This window comes from Pinus tabuliformis, chromosome 4_2 (genome assembly GCF_031772625.1).
Source record: "Pinus tabuliformis cultivar Carrire ecotype Pingquan chromosome 4_2, CPIR1, whole genome shotgun sequence".
Lineage (NCBI taxonomy): Eukaryota > Viridiplantae > Streptophyta > Pinopsida > Pinales > Pinaceae > Pinus > Pinus tabuliformis.
The window spans coordinates 951,564,603-951,589,042 of NC_142304.1; positions in this window are offsets into that span (position 1 = coordinate 951,564,603).

Here is a 24,440-nt window from a genome sequence, read left to right on the forward strand (position 1 = left end):
ATTGTCTCCATACTTGTATTCAGGTTTCAAATCTCTTCCAGCAGAACTGCATTCGCTACAGGTCTCCCCTGACCTATGCTAGCTCCTCTCCTAGGTGGCATGTTTACTGTAGCAGACTTAATCCTTGAGCTCTGATACCAAAAGATGTGGAAGGTTACCAAAATTGATGTGGTAGTCTACAATTAGACTAATGGTTCACTTAAAAACCAATTAGCTGCGCATTAATAAGATTATGTACGTGTATTTCCTCTCGAGGGTCCCGCTAAGCTAACCTATCATTCCTAGTATCACTTTGATTTTTCCTTTCCTAAGTGCTTCAATCTGCACCGTTGATTGTTTACCCAGTCCTACATATATCAAAACATATCATGCGCCAACTAGCCCGACTGATCTCCACCGTCGATCTATCCCGCCTGATCCAACGGCTACTGCACCATATCGTGCGCTGTCTAGCACAATCAATATTAGGTTGAGAGCGCACGAGAAAAGCAGTTTTCTCATTATACGTGTCACCAGATTAGGTTAATCGCGTGAATTTAATAAATACCATTTACCATTCTTTAAGTGTGCGAGATACGACTTACCACTTGGGAATATTGCTCACGTGCTCAATACGCACTTTTAACAAATATGTTTTAACAAAGGTTTAGTGCTTAAGCCTAGAATAACCCTTACTGCTAACTGACTATGACTTATCAATAAAATGCATAAATAGAAAATAAAATAATACTCGATTAGAGTCCAGAACGCCGATACACAGATTCGAGATAATTTCACACTAGGAATAATACGCAATGCCACACTTAATCAATTATTCCAATAAAATAGAAATTACAAAGTCTTGGCCCTCTCGACTTGATTACAACAATTTGTCTGACCTCTGTTTCACTCACAAACCCTATCTCTCTCTCAATCTCTCACTTACTCACTCTCCTATTCCATCTGATCTCTATCATTACATTTTTTCCTTTCTTTTATGGATCAAATCCTATCCTAACAACATTGACAACTCAATCTCTATTTTTATTAGCTCAACTATTAAATCCCTATTCTCAAGCTCTGATACACACCTATCCTAACACTTATCTCATATTCTAAAAATAATACAATGATTTAATTATTACAATAATTGAGATAAAGATCAATTCAAGAGATCCAACCTTCTCTCCTAAGAATTTATTTTGACCACTAAAGTCAATAAAATTCATCTCTTGTTAGCCACAATGTGTGAACATACAATCACATTGCTGGCTAAGTCTGGATGTTCCTGCATCACAACACAATGTGGCATCCAGAAAAAGGCAAGGCTAGGTTGAAAACCACTATCATATCCTGGGAAACCCATGTCACCGAGAGCAAGAGAACCACACACCAACATGCAAAGCCATGCGTGTCAAAACCAACTAGGAAATCACATATGCATAATGTTACCTATAGGTATTCCTATTGAAGTTGCTTGATCATGCTCTTCCTTGCTTGATCCTTGCTTTCCTTCCTTTCCCTTTTCTTGCTTTTCATTCCTTGCTCTAAATCTAGAGTGCTCGAAGAAAACTCTAAGTGTCCAAGAGTGAGAGAGAGAGAGAAAGAATAATGGGAGAGCTCCAAAACTGAAATGACCAAAATTACACTGACCAAGCCTGCCCACTGATCCTCAGAAGCCTTTTTATCAATGAGGCCTCTATTTTATTCAATTTCCATTATTTTCCTTCAATTTCCTCCTCACATGAAACATGTGACCTTTCACCTTACTTTTCTCCTAATTTTCTTTATTTTCATAATTAAATGTGCCAAAAATGCCTTTTTTCTTTTTTAATGCCTTTGCCAATTTCCTTAGCCATAATAAACCGAATGAACACCCACACTCAGATGTCCTGCCTAACATTCAACTTGGAATACATGTCCCTTAAATGTGGTATTATTTTTCCTTTATTAAATTTTATTACATAGAATTTTTACCAGGATTTTTACATAATCCTCACCCTTGGGAAACACCATCATCAATGTTCAATGACACCTATAACTAGCAAGACCGCTGAAAACAAAACATACTTCCATGGAGCTTTATAACTTAGCTTGTTGCAGTATTCACAATGAATGAACTTCTTAAAAGCAAAAAATCATGACAACATGACAACATACTGCATATTGGAGATTTATAACACAACTCAATACGATATTTACAATAACCACATATACACATATGCACATTTTCTAAACCAGCAAATAAAAGGATAAGATGCATGTATCAATCAATAAGGGAATCTATAAGCTCACACCTCCACCCTCAAAGTAATACCAGGATTCACCTCCTTCCCAGGAAGTCCAAAATCCACTATCACAATCAAAGCTGCATCCAATGTCCAATGCTACAATCCTACACTGCATGTCCCCTTAGTGAACAATTATCGGCTGATTGTTTCATGGCACACTCCCAATGTGAATCTGATTCCATCTGGAAATGCTAATTACTAGAACAAATCCATCCCTAGCCTTCCCTCCTCTGCTACACAGTCCCTTGGGTAATTCATTCACCCCCTTCCATTCAATCACTCACCTTCCAAGTTCACTAGCATCCCCTATCCCGGGAGATCCATCCCTTGGCAAGTCTTTCTCACATCAGAAGGTAAACAATCAAGGCATATACCTGCCCCAAAACCATCATACTAATAATAGCATGCTCATGGAAATCAATGGACAGTATTGGGTACCAGTGTCCCACAATGGCCTTGCTCTTGAAGTGCTTTACCAACATATTTCTGTCTGTTCCAATTCCTTTCACTACTGCTGCTAATTCTTGCAGTCAATTTCAACCACCCAAGCGATCATTTTTGTGCTCTGTGTACCAAGCACATAACTTCCATTATATTTAAAATAAATTGAAATGACTTCAAATCATACCTAATTGGTGGTCTCTCAACAAGGTACACTTGAAATTATGTTCACTTCCTGTCACAACATGTCAACAAGCATCTTTGACTGAATCATCATGTATAAATGTATCACATAAGGTTATCTCAAAACACAACCATCATAGATCAAAATCATAAATCACTTGTAACCATCATTAACTAGAATCATAGGATCACATGTAATCATCATAGACCATAATAATGAATCATATGAATATTAATTTAACTAAAATAAAATATGGATACTTGTCCTTTAAGCAATCCTTGGCTTCTACCTTTTTCCTTATTCTATATGCATGCCAAATCAATTTCCACACCCGAAAGACACCCATTGCCTTCTCAACCATGTGCACATACACATAGTATGCATCACACACATACAACCACACATGACATACAATACCATGAAATTCATGCACCTACACCTGACATACCACACATACACCTACACAAAGTGTACAACACAACACAATACATACTCCTACATCTGGTGTACTCCAAAACAAAATACATACACCTACACCCGGTGTGCAACACAACACAAATACGTACACATAGTACAACACAATGAATACACATGTCACGATACCACAACTACATTGTGCACAAACATAATACCGCATGTACAACAGTACCACATGTACAACATGTACATAGTACCACCTATACACAACACCACTTGCAAAACATGTATACAACATCACATGTACATGGCACCACCTACACAATGTGTACACAATACCACATGTACATCATACCACCTATACAACGTGTACACAATGCCAGACGTACACAACACCACATGCATGACATGTACACGAAACCACATGTACAAAGTACCATATACATGACATGTACACAACACCACCTACACACAACACCGTATGTACAACATGTACAAAACACCATATGTACATAGAACCACATGTACAACATGCACACAACACCATAGGTACATAACACTGCATATAAAACATGTACATAACACTGTATGTACACATCACTTCATATCCAACATATACATAGCACCATCTATACCTAGCACTGCATATGCAATATTCACACAACATTATCTGTACCACCATGTACATAACATTACATAAACAACATGTATACACACTCTATATACACAACACCGCATGCGCACAACATCACAAATGCAACATGTACAACATGTGCACAACAATAGCACTGCACATCTGATCCGGATTTAAAGAGGAATGCAACAAATTACAGAGATAACCATAAACACATATATGCAATGGAAATAATACTTCATTTCATTAATATAAAATACTGAAATATGCTTACAAACAGTAATGGAAATAAACTAGCTAGGGCGATGGTAGCTTATCTTTGAGAAGAGATGTGGTGGCTACATGCCTCTAAACTATGTTACAATGAGGCTCGAAGGCCTATTTATTGTTGAGAAACAATGGAAAACCTTTCACATCCCGAAACCTAACCCTAGAAGATGAAACGCCAAATTGTGGGCCCCGTTTGGGTAAATTGGTACATCAATTTCCCGGGGGTCGTAACTTTGGCATACGATCTCTGTTTGAAACGTAAAATAGCTCATTAGAAAGATCTATCTGAGCACTACCACTTTGGGAGGCAACATGGGTCTGTGGACACATGTTTATCTATATTTCCCAAAAAACGTCGTTTAGGGCCTCAAAACGGCTCCGGAAGTTCAGGACTCGAAAAAATGCTAAAAATAGTAAGTTGTGCTACAATTAAGGAAACTGAAAATGCTGAGAGAAACAATGGTGGGGGTACAGGTAGAATTGGCAGGTGGACACCAATATCCACCTGGATCATTCCTCCCCCCTTAGGAAGCAATGGTCCCCATTGCATTGAGTTCCTCCCTGAGATGAGGAAGCTTCTGTTGAGCTGGGTCTCTGGTGAGTTGTTCTGCAATCTCTGATGTGTCCAGAAATGGTGGGAAGCATGGTCGACGACGATCCACATTGAACACTCGGTGCAAGCCAAGGAATGGAGGAATGCTGTGCTTCAAATCATTGTTTCCCGTAGCCTTGGTACTGGTGTAAGGACCATGTTGGAGTCGCCTGAGTTTCTGATGGGTTCTGGTAAGGCGTTCTCTCTGCAGATGTAACCAAACTTTGTCACCCACCTGAAACTTGTGTGGTACCCCTGTGGGTGAGGAGAAGTTGTTCCTGTGTCTTGTCATGAATGTATCCCTTTGCTGTTGTTGCTACATGGAGGAACCCTTCACGGGGGTCATGGATGTGATGACAATCTTCCCCTTACTTTGGGTGCGAACCAGACAGATGAATTTCCTGGTTTGGGAGATGAGCTTGCTGCCTTTCTTAGCGGTGATCAAAGATGTGGCGGTAGGTGGGGCTACCTCCGGTATCCTGTATAATGAATTATTCAAAGAAATAATGACAGCACGAGGCCTTGACTCATACACAACATGTCGCCTCCATAAGTATGGCTAGCCTAATAGTACATCACAAACATCCAAAGGTGTAACATCACACAATACCTCATCTGTGAAGGGCTTGACGCTGTAGGGAAGGCGGCACTACTGGTGAATTTTGAGATCTCATCCTTCATGAAGCCACCCGATACTGTACGGGTGCGGGTGTGGTGTAGTTGGTAGGCCCAACTGCTTCACGAACCCTGTTGAAATGAGGTTCTTTTGGCTGCCACTGTCGACAATGAATTGCAGTGGCGAACCCTTCACCCACATCTATGAGTGGAAAAGACGTTCCCCTTCCTCTAGATTTTCAGGTTCATTTTTCTGGATTTTAGCGGTGGCAACAGTGGCGCTAGGATTTGCATCAATGATTTGCTTCCCTTTGCCATTCCCCTTGTCGAGTTCTGGCTCAGGGTCGGAACATGCATCTGATTAAGAAGCCTTCAACTCGGCCACCAGCGACTGCTTGGTCTGACACTCACTTGTGTTATGAGTGGGACTCTTGTGGAACTCACACCACTTTCCTGTGTCCTTCTTTGGCTTCGTGGTGTTTTTCTTTTCTTGCGGCGTCGACGGGTTGTCTTGGGTCACCCCGTCTTGGCTTTGTCCTTTGGGGTTCGGATTTGCAGATCCAAATTCTCGCTTCTTCTGTTTGAACTTTTCCTCAATTTTGACAGCGTATCGGTATGCTTTGCCGAGTGAGGAGATGTTCAAGAACTCCATCTCTTCCTGGATGTATTTGTGTAGGCAGCCGCGATATTTGAGTACCAGATGTAGCTTAGAATCTTTGATACCCAACTGTGTGCAAAGGGTATGAAAAATGTTTGTGAACTCCAGCACATCTTGGTCTCGTCCCTGCCGCAGTGTGGTCTCTTTGATGTATTTGTCCTCATAGCTTTTGACAGGGTAGTACTGCTCCTTGATGGCATCCCGAAAGTCATTCCAAGTGGGTGCGGCTGAAAATAGTGAGCTTGTACTTTCATCCTTCTGCTCGCAGTAGGTTTCCCACCAGTCCTTGATGTGGGGGGTTGCTTTGAGAAGAGCAAAAACAATCTTTTCCGACTTGAAAATTCATGAACATGAAAATAACCCTCTAGCAGATTTAACCATTTATCTATGGCATCTGCGTCTATCTGACCCTCGAATATGGGGATTTCAAAATTAACTGTTATCTTAAAGGGCGTGGCTTTTCCAGAGTAGCTGCTGGAAGTCGATGCATCACTTTTGGGTAGCCGCTGAAGGATCTGGGCAAAGTTGTCCATCATCGCATTCCGTTGTCGCTCGAGGGCTTCTTCGAGCAAGATTTTGATAGGATCTCCTGCTCCCTTGTCTTTCTTCTCATCCGCCATGGGAGGCCGTCGGGATTTGCGAGGCTGGTCTTGCAAAGGTTCGACCAGTTCAAGCCCTAACTCCTTATATCCCGACCTCATTGGGGACATGCAAAGAGAAATAGAGAAAAAGCAGACCACTTTGATACCACTGATCCGGACTTAAAAAAGAACGTAACAAATTACAGAGATAACCATAAACACAGATATGCAGCGGAAATAATACTTTATTTCATTAATGGAAAATACTGAAATATGCTTACAAACAGTAATGGAAATAAACTAGCTAGGGCGATGGTAGCTTATCTCTCAGAAGAGATGTGGTGGCTACATGCCTCTGAACTGCGTTAGAATGAGGCTCGAAGGCCTATTTATTGTTGAGAAACAATGGAAAACCTTTCACATCCCAAAACCTAACCCTAGAAGATGAAATGCCAAATTGTGGGCCCCGTTTGGGTAAATTGGTACATCAATTTCCCGGGGTCGTAACTTTGGCATACGATCTCTGTTTGACGCGTACAATAGCTCGTTAGAAAGATCTATCTGAGCACTACCACTTTGGGAGGAAACATGGGTCCATGGAATCATGTAGCCCCAGATTTCCCAAAAAACATCGTTTAGGGCCTCAAAACGGCTCCGGAAGTTCAGGACCCAAAAAACTGCTAAAAATAGTAAGTTGTGCTACAATTAAGGAAACTAAAAATGCTGAGAGAAACAATGGTGGGGGTCTAGATGGAATTGGTAGGTGGCCACCAATATCCACCTGGATCAACATCCAAAACCACACTATCTCTACCAAGCAATGGGGGTCTAGATGGAATTGGTAGGTGGCCACCAATATCCACCTGGATCAACATCCAAAACCACACTATCTCTACCAAGCAACCATGCTTCTAGTGTCTCTCTGCCATCCATGCTTATCTTAGCATGCCACAAAGCACATTGTTTTCATTCCGCCATTGTATCCTTATGCGGTACCTGTCATAATATAAGCATAGGCATAATACAAGCATACAATATCAATTCATATCCACATGATACTGACCTCATATATTTTTCATGACTACTCTTCCCACTTGATTCCCCATAAACCATGAACCTCTTCATGCCATTCACTTGCATAAGTAATCATTCCTTCACAAGAATGATTCCTAATGACCCTGTCAAATAGAAACATAAATACATACATACATATACATATAAATATTAGCATTAAGCAATCATGATCCATGATGACCTTGTCATACATGACATAAATACATACATACATGTATACATATATATACATCAGCATAATCGTGATCACAACCTAATTACCAAATATCATAAGGTCAAGGTTAAGAGAACTCCATTTATCTGTTCACAGCATGCAGAACATGGAGAAAAATGATTCCCAACAAAGCCAAGCATTTGACACCTCAAGTCTGTTTACTTTACCTTTCCTGATTATTTACCTTCAGTTTCCCTTATACATGCACTGAGCTTCATCCAAACCTTACATCACCTATTGGATTTCATTCGGCTCTCCTCGATCTCCACTAAATTTCCTTCTTCCCAACCAATTCTCAAGACTTAAAACTTCAAAGGAAAGCACAAGAAACAAGCAAGAAGAAAACCATGAAAACCAATAACAACATGACTCCGCAAACAAAGTTGCATGGACATGCACAAGACACAAACAAAACTGCCATCAAGCACAACAAATCACCAAAATACCAAAAGCACAAGACTAGTAACAAACACCATGAGTCAGTCCCATGGTTCCCAAGGAAAGCTCAATCCGAGCATTCTTCAAGATTTCATGGCAACCTCTCTTTCCATGCAACTCCCTGCCCCACACTACCATAAACACATGATTTCCAATGTATAAATAAATATAACAATACACTAGTTACTTTACCTTGTGGTGACAAGCACGTTGCTTGCAACTGAAAACACATCCACACCATCTCTCAAGTGACTCCAATCCTTTGATGAATATAGCCATAATTAGAAGAAACTTTTATACTTGTCAAATACATATTTATGAATATAACACATATCCTCATAATTTCAGACGAGATCAAGGTTAAGAAAACTTCCTATATCAAAAGCACTCATTCGTTTGGAATTATGGTTTCCAAACATAGCTAAAGGAATTCTTAACCAATTCCTTTCTTTTACCTTTTTACCTTGTTGCAATAGAGTCTTACTATGTAATGTCACATCACCAAACTACTAGTTATGTAAGAAAATAAAATATTACCTTTCCATGCTAATACCAATCATGTTACCCTGCAACTGCTCACCCATGTCAACCACATGTTCCAAATATCAAGACAATCATATCTTTCAATTTGAAATCAACCTTTACCAAGACTAAAAATCGTGTCATAATCCATAGTCAACTCATATTCATTAGACATAATGCTACAACTGTCACCTACTTACACTCAAATAAATATCGGCTATCTCAACACATATGTGTGAGTAAAACCATCTTAAAACAATATCATTTCTTGATGCAATCTTATAGACACATACTCATATCATGTGATTAATCAAACATTCAATAACATATATATGACATAATAGACACCATCACTCAAACACCAAATAGAAAACATAATCAAACATTCAAGCATAAAGTAGATGACAAAAGAAAGTTTATACTGTAATGTATCTCAGGGAAGGCTATCTTCTCTGCATAATCAATCTAGTCAACGTGATATAACTTCACAACACTTTAGCTCAAACACAAATAAGATCATGATATCCATAACATTAACTAACTAATATGTTCACATCATAAACTCATAAATGATTATCATTCATACATAATAATCACATCTTCACAATTATTCTAGATTAGTATGACCTAATATCACAACATATTAACTCACACATGAATGTCATAACACTAACCATTTGCATAGACCAATCCAAATTAGTATAATACATATAACATAAAGATATTAATGATATAACCCTAATCATCAAGTTAACTATCATATAACAAGAACAAGTCAACCTATAACATACTCAACAATAACATATAACATAGTCATCAAGTTATCTAACCTAAAACAACAATAGCAATGCATACTACCACTTGTTACTACCATTCATGACTATCTCACACATGTGCATATGACTACACTAATCAACTAGCATCTATCATGTATGTAACCATAACATCAATAGAATGAAAATCATACACATAACCATAATGCATATAGCAATCCTTAACCTACATACCTGCATGCCCAACATACAAACTTGTATGATGACATGCTCTTTCCTCGAGGTCCAATGTTGCAACTTCACTTTGATGGTTTGCATCTCTTGATCTATCTCAACCAACACATTAGCATCAAACATACCAATAACATCATGATGACCTAATTTCATTCAATGACTTCACAATGCATGTATGACCTACCATACATGCATAACCATAACCATAACCATAACAATGTGTGCATAACAACATATAGACACTAACATGCATAACAAATTCATATACAACCATACACTCAAGACAACACATTCCACAACAACACCATCAACCTTCACATGGTGACATCACTACAACCAAGATCAACACCATGCAAATGCAACAAGCATATAGACTATAAACATAAATAACACATATGCAACCTACATGAATGCATGACCAACACACCGCCCATCTAGTCCAAGGGGTGAACCATGCTCTGATACCACTTTGTGGCATCAGATATGACCCAAAGAGAGCACAACCCGCTTTGATACCACTATGTGGTACCATATATGACCCAAAGAGAGTGCATCTTGCTCTAATACCACTTTGTAACACCCTCACCCCACATCTACCCAAGTAACCAACCAACCGGGGTAAACATGTGACAAGATGCCACTATGATTGGATTCAACCTTCTAGGTGACCTTACAGAAATGGAATCAATGGAAACACATCATATAGACCTTCCACATCAGCAATAAGACCTTCAGGAACCATCCCAACCTCTCAGATAACCAACCCCTGAGTCCCATTGATTTTTTAGACTACTTAACCTCTGGATGCTCCCATGCTATAGACATGCCAGCGTCCAAAGAGTCTAGATGCTCCCACAAGCCTGCATGTCTAGGTCCAAGGACTATTTCTAGTAGACCTGTGCCAGAACCCATGGGATTTAAGGCACTTTTCAAGCCCATAATTCCATCCACTACCCAGAACTTGTTGTAACTTCTCGAATCCATTAAACACATGATGACAAGACTAATAAACCAAAAACTAAATTTGGGACTAGGTCTGACCTCCCCAACTAGGACTGACATTCTTTCAAACACTTGGCATCAATGCAATTTATAGGTCTAGGATAGAAGACGAATCATGAATGACTGAAAACGCTTATGATACATGACAAGAAGGATCATAAACTTCTCCCTTGAACATCAATTAGGTCTTACATCCATCATTTTAACAACTACAAGTAAATACATGAAATAACCATGACATGAACTAGTCAATTAACCATGTGTATAACCAACATCAAACCATGGAAATAACAATGATATAAAAGACATTAAATCCACATATAAACTAGTACAAAAGCAAGAGAAATTAGCTTTTATTAAGCATAGGAAATTCCGACTAGGTTTTGGACTTCCACATACCACTTGACCATAGACATGGTTGAAGCAAATCTTTCTTTCATCCAGTCACCCCTATGCCATATTCCAAGCATGAATGTAGGATTTGATTGATAAACCAATTCAAAAGAAACTAATGGAATCTAGAGTTTAAACCACATCCACCCTCACCTAACCATGATCACACCAAAACCAGTGCTCCGATCACAAAATCGAACCGAACTTGGAATACCATTCGAAATGCATCATTTTCCTTGAGGAATTTTCCATCTCCTTGTCTCTCATTCTTTCCCACAATCCAATCCTAGATCACTAGGCCCTAAACCAAGACACCTCCCTTAGGATTTACTGAGTATCCCACCAAAACTGGTCAAGGGATTCCTAGGCCTTTGGGAATGAACCTTGAGAGCACCTCCGCCCTGGATTCCAAAATCCATAAGAAAATTCTAGGCTCAAAACCGACATCAACATCCCAACACACCATGGCATCCAGAAAAAGGAAAGACTAGGCTTAAAACCACTGTCATAACCTGGTAAAACCATGCCACTGATAGTAAGAGAACCATACACCAACATGCAAATCCATGCATGTCAAAACCAGGGAAATCACACATGCAATATGTTACTTGTAATTATTCCCGCTGAAGCTTCTTGATCTTGATCTTCCTTTCTTGATCCTTGCTTTCCTTCCTTTCCCTTTGCTTTTATGTCCTTCCTTGCTCCAAAATTAGAGTGCTCCAAGAAAACTCTAAGTGTCCAAGATTGAGAGAGAGAGAGAGAGAATAATGAGAGAGCTCTTGAAAGTTGAACTGTCCAAGCTTACACTAACCAAGCCTTCCCACTGATCCTAAGAAGCCTTTTTATGAATGAGGCTTCTATTTTCTTTAATTTCCATTACTTTCCTTCAATTTCCTCTTCACATGCAACCTGTGACCTTTCACCTTACTTTTCTCCTAATTTCCTTTACTTTAATAATTAAATGTGCCAAAAATCCCTTTTTGCCTTTTTAATGTCTTTGCCTTTACCAATTTCCTTAGCCATAATAAACTGAATGAACACCCACACTAGGATGTCCTGCCCAACATTTAGCCTGGAATATAGGTCCCTTAAACATGGTCTTATTTTTCCTTTATTAACTTTTATTACATATAATTTTCACCAGGGTTATTACAGAACTATTATTTCTATTACTTTTATTATGGGTTGGAAATCACATCAGATGGATGTGAAGCCCACTTCCATCAATGTATCAATTGAGGAAGAAGAAGTGTACATAGATCTACCTCAGGGATTTAAGGTACATGAGAGGGAATCTCATGTTTGCACACTGAAGAAGGCTTTGTATGGAGTCAAGCTGGCACCTCAGGCATGGTATTCTCATATTGATGGATACCTTATGAGTCTTGGTTTCACCAAGAATGATGTTGATCCCAATGTTTACTACAATGTTTTTGAAGGTGAACCTATGGTCTTATTGTTATATGTTGATGATTTATTTCTGACAGGAGAAAAAAACTCATTGATCAAGTGTAAGAGGGGGTTGACCTCTTAGTTCGTAATTAAGGATCTAGGTTTGATGCATTGCTACTTGGGATTAGAAGCACGACATAAGCTGATTATTATCTTCCTTAGTCAAGGGAAGTATATCATTACGATCTTTGATAGATTTGGGATGATGGACTGCAAATCCATGGACACTCCCATGGTGACCAATCTGAAGAAGTTGAGAGGCTTTGATTCGAATTTCGTGGATCCCACTATGTACAAATAATTAGGTAAAGTGTAAGGATCGGTCATCCAAGTGGATGTCATGGGATGGACATTGTCAGACTAGATGCTCAGAGTTGGGAGATCGTTTAAAGAAATATGTCTTCTATGAGTAGACCATGTGTAACCACCCCTCCCATATCTACCCAATTTCACCAACCTGTCAAGGTAAACATGAGCTAAGGGATACTATGACATGACTAAACCTCCTAGGTGAAATTAAGGAAGTGGAATTGACACACCAAAAATTTAATTACTTCCCTCAGGTGCTACAGGACCCCTAAGAGCTAAGCCACCCTTATCTATGCCCAAACGCTGAGTTAAACTTCTTTTCAATGACCTGGACTCCTAGATGCTAGAAAAACACTACACAAATTCGATTGTAACCCTCCAATCGCATGCATAAGCCTGCAACATAGCAACTACAATATTTTTCTCCTAGTTTTGTGCCTGTGACCACGAGATCTGCACCACTTTTTTGGGGCTATTCTCTAGACCACTACCCAAAACTTCATGAAACTTTCCAAAAAAATAAATGACACAAAGTAAAATCTTCTAACAGAAAACTTGATCGAGGACTTGGCCTAACCAAGCCTAACCATGATAGAAATTTCATCAAACACATTGAGAACATGTAATGTATAGGTCATGAATGCATATTTGAACTTAGGGGTCTGATACTTATCTAAAAATTATCAATGAGGTCTAATGCCCTCCCATAATAGTTGTAATAACATCTATTAGGTTATGAATTCAATCACTAATCATTTACCAATCAAAACATGATAAGAACCATAAATAGAATCATTCATGAAACCATGCTTATAACCAACATATAACCAAGATAATAACAATAATAGAACAATCATTAAAGCCACATAATAACAAGTACACTTACTCATAAAATACAAGAAGGAAAGAGCTATTATTAACATATGCAAATCCAACCAAGTTAGGGACTTCCGCGTACCACCTGACCATCGATTAAAATGAACCAAACCTGTCTTTCATCCAATCACCCTTGTGCCATATTCCAAGAATGAATTTGGCACTCACAACAAAACAATGAGAGATTCCTCTGGTTTTACCGTAATCTAGCCAAAATTGGTCAATGGACTCTTAGGCCTAAAACCCTCACCTATACAACCAAGTTTGACCAAAATCCCACCATTATTGGTAAAGGGATTCCTAGGCCAAATAATAAACATACACTACCAGGATTTACCACAATCTCACCAAAACCAATCAAGGGATCACTAGGCCCTAAACAAGCTTGGATGCCTCCAAATGTTTCCACCCTCAGGCTTTATCACATATCCATCCATTCCCGGTCAAGGGATTTCAGGGCCCTTGGGATTTTCCTGAGACCACCTCACCCGGTTCCAAAACCATCCATCAATCCAAAGCTCAACCAAGTAAAAGAACCGCATCACACCATGGCTATCCATAGATGGAAAGGCAAGGTTGAAAACCACTATCCCACTTGGAAAATCCCATGCCAATGACAGAAAGAGAACCAAATACACACATGCATGTACCATGCATGCCAAAACTAGCAAGAAAATAATACATGCAACTCGATACCTGCAAGTAATATCATTGTAGCCGCTTGATCCAACTCTTCATTGCTTGATCTTTACTTTCTTTTTCTTTCTTGTCCTTCCTTTTCCTTCGTTTCTCCAATTCTAGATTGCTCCAAGAATGCTCTAGGTGTGAAAGAGTATGAGAGAGAGCGAATAGAGAGAGAGATCCAAGTAAAATATGACAAAAGGTTACACTGATAAAAGTTGTTAATTGATCCTCAGAAGCCTTTTTATTAATGAGGCCTCTATTTTCTTCGTTTTCTGTTATTTTCCTTCAATTTTCTCCTCACATGCAACCTGTGACCTTTCACCTTCCTTTTCTCTTATTTTCCTTTGTTTTTATAAATAAATGCCAATTAATGCCTCTTTTCCTTTTCAAATCCTTTTCCATTGCCTTTGCCAATTTCCCCTTAGCCATAATAAACCAAATGAACACCCACTAGGATGTTTTGTCCAACATTCATCTTGGAATATGTGTTCCATGACCTTGATCTTATTTTTCCTTTATTAAATTTATTACGTGAACTTTTAACCTTGGGTTGTTATAGACTCCTCCCCCTTAGGGAACCCCTTCCTTGGTGTTCTGTGACACCTACAACTTGCAAAATGTTGAGAATCAAAACATACCACCTATGGAGCTTTATAACTTAGCTAGATTTATATTTTACATGAACAACCTATTGAAAAGCAAAACCAACATAATAAGCAGGACAACATGACAACCATACTTCTTATTGGAACTTTATATAACTTAGCTCATTGTGGTATTTACAATAACAACCATACATAAATATGTAAATATGACAAAATTCCTTTGCCTCAACTTGCAAACAATGAATGATATATAGGCCGCACCTTTTCATCCATCTCCCATGTAACTTCATCGAGCCCAAAGTGCTTCCACTACACTTTAACTAGCTCAATTAATCAGTTCTAGAACATGAGTTGTTTTCGTTACGAAATGTGTTGAGGTTTCAAATAGAATTATCCTTTTGGTTCCACCTATAATACAAACCAATCAATCACATGATTAATATCCTTCACATATATTTTAAGCAATGAAACATGGAGAACATCATCGACTTTCACTATTAGAGGCAGTGAAAGTCTGTAGGCCACTAGTCCAATCCTCTCAAGTATCTCGAAAGGCCCACAATACTGAGCTGACAACTTTGCACATGATACAATCCTTAAGGAACTATTCTTTGGCCTGATGTGAAAGTACACATGTTCCCCAACCTGAAAATCCTTAAATTCCTTATGCTAATTTTCATAAATCTTATGTCTATCCTATGTTTCCTATATATTCTTCTTAATAACCGTTATTTATAGCTCCATCTCTACCAAGATGCATGGTCCTTTCAACACCATGTTCACTGGATCACTCCAGTTTATAGGATCATTACAACTCTTCTCGTATAGTGCCTCAAATGGACTCATCCTCAATGACTCTTGATACCCATTGTTGTACGCAAATTCAACCATTGGTAAATACTCTTCACACCTCTATTGTTGATGCATAACATACATTCTCAACATGTCCTCTAGAATCTTGTTGACCCTCTTTGTATGTCCATCTGTTTGTAGATCATAAGTTGTGCTAAAGGCAAACTTTGTACCCAACCCTACAAATAACTCTTTCAAAAAACTGGAAGTGCACTTAGCATCTCTATCTGACACTATATTCTTAGGAATACCATGTTGTTGGAAATAATACTGAGAGGGGGGGTGAATCAGTATTATCTAGCAATTTAACAAATCTTCCTTATTTGATCTTTTGAATTATTTTTGCATATCAGTACCATAAAATAATGAGCATGAACAAAGAAAATAGACAGTCACACCAAAGAACACAAGATGTAAGGTGGAAACCCAATGTGGGAGAAAACCACCTGCTGCAATATGTCTCTATCTTCTTTCAATTTAGAAATTCTTTTACAATGATTTTGTACTGGTGCAGTCCTTTACCAGTACGCAGGCTGCAACCTGCAGAGAGCTACAACTCTCTCTCGTTTTCCAGTCTCTCTTGGAAGGGAGCTACAACCCCCTACTTCTTTTCATGAAGAATCAAATGATCAACAAGTATACAACAGTTACAGTCTGCTACAGTTATCAGATCAGTAATCACAGAACTAACCCAGAACACCTTATGAACAGAAAAATACAGTCAACAGATCATCTTAAGACAGGGACGCAATTTTTCTTTCTGTGGCCTGCGACTGGACGCAGTTTACCTTCTGCTGCTCTGCGTACCGACGCACTGTTCCTTTAAACTGCTCTGCGTACCGGCGCACCCAACAATACTATCGCGCCGCGTCTTTCGCTTCAGAGACGCATCCAATAATACTATCGTGCCGCGTCTTTCGCTTCAGAGACGCACCTGAGCCCTTACTGTACTGCGTCTCGGCGCACTTGCCCTTCACTGAACCTGCGTCCCTTCAGATATAAAAGATATGAAGACCAGAACTAACCCAAACAGTCAGATCTACAGATCTGATCATGCGCCATAGAGATCACAGTCCATTAGAAGATTCGCCCTCATAGATCTGGACTAGATCTCACCAAAAGATATTCAACCAAAGATGATGATTAATCCAAATGAACTCCTTTGCTTTATATAGGCAAGCTCCTCCCCAAAACATGGAACAATACCACGAGCCGACACCATAGAAACACAAAACCGTCGGCTAGATACCACACAAGAAACCCCCACGTGCTTTTCTCTGTCTTGAAATGTGTGCACTAGGTGGACGCACCCCCTGAACGGCTGGCTTGCGTCCCTGGACGCGGGTTCTGCATGGTATACCTGCGGGGACGCACTTTCTGAACAGATTGCCTGCGTCCTTCTTAAAAATAGAGAGCTGATCATCAAGAATAGTGATCTACCACCTGAATGGGTTGCCATCAAGGACAACACCTGAATCATAATGCCAACAATCTCCCCCTTTGGACTTGATGGCAACCTCATGATCTTCAGCTTCATTCTCCCCCTTTGACATCAAGGGCAAAGGGTATGCTCCCCCTACGCTCATGCTCCACCAGATCTGCAAATAACCAGAAATCCACCATGAAAGAGATAGAGACATATTGCATCTATTTCCAAGATCTCCTTCTTCATAATGCCAACAATGCATTATGTGCTCCCCCTGAGCCTATACCACCAATAAGAAGATGTTCAGCAATAAGATGATGCATCAACAACCCCCAGCTTTTGCCTGAGGTATTCAAAAGTGTCCTTGGGCAACGGTTTGGTGAAAATATCAGCAACTTGTTCCTTAGAAGGAACACACTCCAACTTGACCTTCTGTTCAAGTACTTGTTCCCGGAGAAAATGGTACTTGATTGGTATGTGCTTGGTTTTTGAATGCATAACCGGATTCTTTGAGATGCTGATTGCACTTGTGTTGTCACATAAGATAGGGATTGGAGGTGTACAAGTGATTTGATAATCCTGTAAAGTCTGCATCATCCAAAGGAGTTGGGTGCAACAAGATGCAGCAGCAACATATTCCGCTTCAGCTGTAGACAAGGCAATTGAACTCTGTTTCTTGCTGAACCAAGATACCAGTCTGGAACCCATAAAGAACGCACCACCACTTGTGCTTTTCCTGTCATCCACGCTTCCGGCCCAATCTGCATCTGTATAAGCATGAAGAGTGAGATCTGTATCTCTAGGATACCATAAGCCATAATTTTGAGTCCCTTGAAGATATTTGAAAATTCTCTTCACTGCCTGAAGATGAGTCTCCTTCGGATTTGCCTGAAATCTTCCAACTATTCCAACTGCATGCATGATGTCTGGTCGGGTACCTGTCAAATATAGTAAACTTCCAATCATAGATCTGTAGGTTGGTTGATGTACTGCTGCAGATTCATCATTTGCACTGAGACTACATCCTGTGACCATGGGTGTACATACTGGTTTTGCATCTTCCATGCCATATTTCTTCAAAATCTGCTTGAGATACTTGGTTTGAGATAAAAGGATTCCTCCTTCCTTTTGTTGGATTTGCAAACCAAGGAAGTATGTCAATTCTCCTAGTAAGGACATTTCAAATTCTTTCTGCATGACCGAGGCAAAGCTTTGACTCATAGCTTCTTCATTGCTGCCAAAAATAATGTCATCTACATACACAACAAGTATTAGCAATTTGTCATTTTCAACTTTTATATACAGATTGCTATCTGCTGAACCTTTTGAAAAACCTTGTTGATGAAGATATTTGTCCAACCGATAGTACCAAGCCCTTGGAGCTTGTTTGAGACCATAGAGAGCCTTTTTTAATCGGCATACAAGATTTGGATCATTTCTAAGAATGAACCCATCTGGCTGTTCAATGTACACTTCTTCATCCAAGTCTCCATTCAGAAAGGCTGATTTCACATCCATTTGAAATACTTTGAAGTTCTGAAAACTTGAGAGAGCAAGGAACATTCGGATGGCCTCAAGTCTTGCAACAGGAGCAAAAGTTTCTTCAAAGTCTATTCCTTCTTGCTGCGCATACCCTTTACAAGCAAGTCTGGCTTTGTTTCTAATTACTTCTCCATTTTCATTCAATTTATTTTTGAAGACCCATTTTGTTCCAATAACATTCTTATCCTTTGGTCTAGGAACCAGCTCCCAAGTGTTTTTCTTTTCGATTTGCTCAAGTTCTTCATCCATTGCTTTCACCCAACATTCATCTTTGCATGCCTCTTTCACATTTTGTGGTTCAGTAGAGGAGAGTAATGCCAAATAGCTTGAAGCTTCTGCAATTGTTCTTCTAGTTTGTATACCTGCTTCTTTCTGTCCCATGATCTGAGATTCTGGATGGTTCTTCTGAACATATCTGGATGGAGTCTTTTCTTCTATTCTTGTTCGTTCTTCTGCGTCTTCGTGAGGTTCTTATTGAGATTCTTCTTGAGGTTCTTCTTCTTCATCATTCTGTCTTTGAGGGTAGCTTTCATCTTCTTCGATGTCTTCACGATGTATTTGCCTAGGAATGTATCCCTTCTCATCAACCACTACATCAATGCTGTCAACAATTCTGCCAAGTCTTTTATTGTAGCATTTGTATGCTTTGCTATGTGGAGAATAGCCAAGAAGAATGCCTTCATCTGCTCTAGGATCAAGTTTTCCAAGCTGCTCCTCAGTATTCTTGATATAGCATTTGCTCCCAAAGATTTTAAAGTGCTTTACCGAAGGAGTTTTACCACTCCAGAGCTCATGAGGAGTTTGAGTGTTGTTCACCCGGACATTTGTCTTGTTGAGAATAATAACCGCAGCATGTGCAGCTTCACCCCAGAAAGTTGCGGGAGTTCCTGATTCATCAAGCATAGCACGAGCCATTTGTTGGATTGTTCTGTTCATTCTTTCAACAACTCCATTTTGCTGAGGAGTTCTGGCTGTAGAGAATTCTCTCCTTATCCCATGTTCATCACAGAAATCAAAAAATTCATTTGAAGTAAATTCCCCACCTCTGTCGGATCTGAGGCACTTAATTTTGTGACCTGATTCATTTTCAACCAAGGCTTTGAAGGATTTGAATTTTTCGAATGCTTCATCTTTGTGTTTCATAAGTCCTAACCAAACAAACCTGGAGAAATCGTCAATAAATAGTATGAAGTATTCCTCTCCTCTAGGTGTTCTTTTCCTGAATGGTCCACATACATCTGTATGTACTAGCTCAAGAGGCATGCTAGCTGATCCTTCTTTCTCTGGAAAGTTAGTCCTGGTTTGTTTTCCAAACTGACATGATCTGCATATGGTGTTGTCAGGAATTTTGATATCTGGAAGATCGCGAACTGCCTGATATTTGCATGCTTTCCTTATTTGTGAGAAGCTTAGATGTCCCAACCTTCGATGCCATAACCAGTGCTCTTCATCCTTGCTTAGATAGCATTGTTGTTGTCCTTCTTCAAATATGTATAGATTATTTGGAGTTCTTTTCCCTTTGAGAACTGTTTTTCCTGTATCAAGATCACGAACAAGACATCCATTTGATCTGAATATAACCTCGGTTCTTTGATCACACATCTGGCTGACACTTAGTAGATTATGCTTCAATCCATCAACATACAAAACATTTCCAGCCTTAACATCTTCTTTTAAAGGAGCAATACCTTTTCCTTTTATAGTTGCAGGAGTATCATTTCCAAAAGAGACTTTCTTTCCCTTTTCTAAAATAGAATAAGACTCAAGTTTTTCTTTATCACCTGTCATATGCTTCGAACATCCACTGTCAATGTACCATAGATTTTCCTGTCCTTTTGCGTAAAATGCTATCCCACATCTTTCTGTTTGAGGTTCCTTTATTCTCCATGTTTTGGTGCCTGAGGCTTGTTCCTTTTTCCGCTCTTGTTCCTTTCTTTCCTGAAACCTGCTTCTGCATTCAAAATCTTCATGACCAAAATTATTGCAAATAGAACATTCAACTTCATTTTCAAGAGCCGAAAAGTTGTTATAGGTCCTTTTTGTAATCCCTGTCATACTTCTTTGTTTTTGAGCTTCCCTAGTCATGATTGTTTTATACGCAACACATTGAGCTGCTTTGTGACCAAAGTTATGGCAAGAAAAGCATTGTCCATTGAAGAAGCTTCTGCGGTTATTGAATCTACCATCCAACTGATTGTAATTTCTATTTTCATCTATTCTTGAACCAAACTGGGAAGATTTTACCTGTGGCTGATTGTGGCTTTTGTTCACCCTTAAGCTGGATTGCCCCTGATAGTTTCTGTTTGAAGTTTGTCCCTGCTTTACCTGATGATCTTCATTGTGCTTTTGCTCATTTCTTCTTGCTGCATCAAGATAACTTTTTGAAGTGGATGCTTGAGAAGTTTCTCCATTATAGCCCAGACCTGTCTTATTTAGTGGAGACCGCTGCACACTGATAATCTCATCCAAAGTTTCAGATCCTTTGACAAACTTGAGATTAATAGCTTTTGTTTTCTCAATTTCTTTTCTAAGACCAACAATTTCACCTTCTAATTTTTCAAGATGTTTTTCCTTTTCATCAATTTGAAATTGTAGAGTATCAATGATCATGTTCTTTTCTTCTATACATCTCTTGAGTCTAGTAATTTCATCATAAAGGTTATCCACATCTACAGCATCCTCATAATCATCATCTTCAAATGCCATTAACAACCTATATTTATTACCTTGTTCATCTTCATCACTGTTTGATAAGCCATCACTATCTTCATGGGTGTAGTAGCTTTTCTTATTTGAACTTTGTTTCTTGTTCCATCTAGCTAGTTCCTTTCCTTTATCCTTATAAGGACATTTTGCAGCATAATGACCTACTCTTCCACAAGCAAAGCATTTGAAAGGTAGCTTACCTCTAAACCTTCCAGAACCCCTTTGAAGATTTCTGACAAAATTTGATTCTTCTTCCTCTTCTCCTGGAACATGGCTTGCTTCATAGTGATCTTCTTTGCCTGATGCCTTAAAAGCAGCCTCCCTTCTGTCTGATGGACCTCCCTTTCTCATTTCATAAGCAGTTAGAATTCCATGTAGCTGAGACATAGTGAGAACACGGAGATTTTCTTTTTCTTCTATTGCAGATACTTTAGATTCAAACTTGGGGGATAATGATCTTAGAATCTTTTGAACTACTATAGACTCTTTTATTTCTTCACCCAAAATTTTCAAACAATTAACAATCTCATCTACCCGAAGAAAATAATTAGCCACACTTTCATCATTATACATCTTGAGAGTCTCATATTGAATCCTGAGAGTTTGAAGTTTAGCTTGTTTTACCTGTTCATCTCCTTCATAGCTCGTGATCATTTTGTCCCATATTTCTTTTGCTGATTTGAAGTGCATTACCTTCATGAATTCTGTTTGGGATATACTTCCTAATAGAGTATTGACTGCTTTTGCATTTGTTTCATACTTCTTTTTCTCAGCTGGATCTGTAGGAGTAGCTGAAGGAAAAGCATAGCCTGTTTCTACAATGTCCCAAACTTCTGTACCAAGAGATTGAAGATATGCAGTAACTCTTACCTTCCAATAATTGAAGTTTGTCCCATCAAAAACCGGTGGCCTGATTGATGCTTCTCTCTCATAGTTGCTCATGATGAGCGATCTACCTTCAAGCGATCAAGCTTTTCTGAAGGACCTGCTCTGATACCAATTGTTGGAAATAATACTAAGAGGGGGGGTGAATCAGTATTATCTAGCAATTTAACAAATCTTCCTTATTTGATCTTTTGAATTATTTTGGCATATCAGTACCATAAAATAATGAGCATGAACAAAGAAAATAGACAGTCACACCAAAGAACACAAGATGTAAGGTGGAAACCCAATGTGGGAGAAAACCACCTGCTGCAATATGTCTCTATCTTCTTTCAATTTAGAAATTCTTTTACAATGATTTTGTACTGGTGCAGTCCTTTACCAGTACGCAGGCTGCAACCTGCAGAGAGCTACAACTCTCTCTCGTTTTCCAGTCTCTCTTGGAAGGGAGCTACAACCCCCTACTTCTTTTCATGAAGAATCAAATGATCAACAAGTATACAACAGTTACAGTCTGCTACAGTTATCAGATCAGTAATCACAGAACTAACCCAGAACACCTTATGAACAGAAAAATACAGTCAACAGATCATCTTAAGACAGGGACACAATTTTTCTTTCTGTGGCCTGCGACTGGACGCAGTTTACCTTCTGCTGCTCTACGTACCGATGCACTGTTCCTTTAAACTGCTCTGCGTACCGGCGCACCCAACAATACTATCGCGCCGCATCTTTAGCTTCAGAGACGCATCCAATAATACTATCGCGCCGCGTCTTTCGCTTCAGAGACGCACCTGAGCCCTTACTGTACTGCGTCTCGGCGCACTTGCCCTTCACTGAACCTGCGTCCCTTCAGATATAAAAGATATGAAGACCAGAACTAACCCAAACAGTCAGATCTACAGATCTGATCATGCGCCATAGAGATCACAGTCCATTAGAAGATTCGCCCTCATAGATCTGGACTAGATCTCACCAAAAGATATTCAACCAAAGATGATGATTAATCCAAATGAACTCCTTTGCTTTATATAGGCAAGCTCCTCCCCAAAACATGGAACAATACCACGAGCCGACACCATAGAAACACAAAACCGTCGGCTAGATACCACACAAGAAACCCCCACGTGCTTTTCTCTGTCTTGAAATGTGTGCACTAGGTGGACGCACCCCCTGAACGGCTGACTTGCGTCCCTGGACGCGGGTTCTGCATGGTATACCTGCGGGGACGCACTTTCTGAACAGATTGCCTGCGTCCTTCTTAAAAATAGAGAGCTGATCATCAAGAATAGTGATCTACCACCTGAATGGGTTGCCATCAAGGACAACACCTGAATCATAATGCCAACACATGTAACCTCATTATCTCCCTGATGAACACCTGTGCTACCTCACTCACTGAATAAGTAGACTAACTTCTATGAATTGAGCCACCTTTATCAACCTATCAAACACAACCATGATGGAATCATGATGTCTATATGTCCTCGGAAAACCTATGATTAAATCCATATAAATGACCTCCCATTTCCACTATGGAATCAGAATCGGCTATATTAAACCACCTGGATGCTTACACTCTGCCTTTGCCTATTGACAATCTAAAACCTGGTAATGAAATCAGCTACTGTTTTTTCAGATTCGGCCAATAGTATAATTTCTTAATTGTGGTCAATGTCTTTTCATATCCTGGATGACCTAAATATTGCTTTACATGAAATTACCTCAAGCTAATATTCTTGAGCTCTTTATTTTCCGCAACATAGAGCTTGTCCTGAAATCTTAACAAAC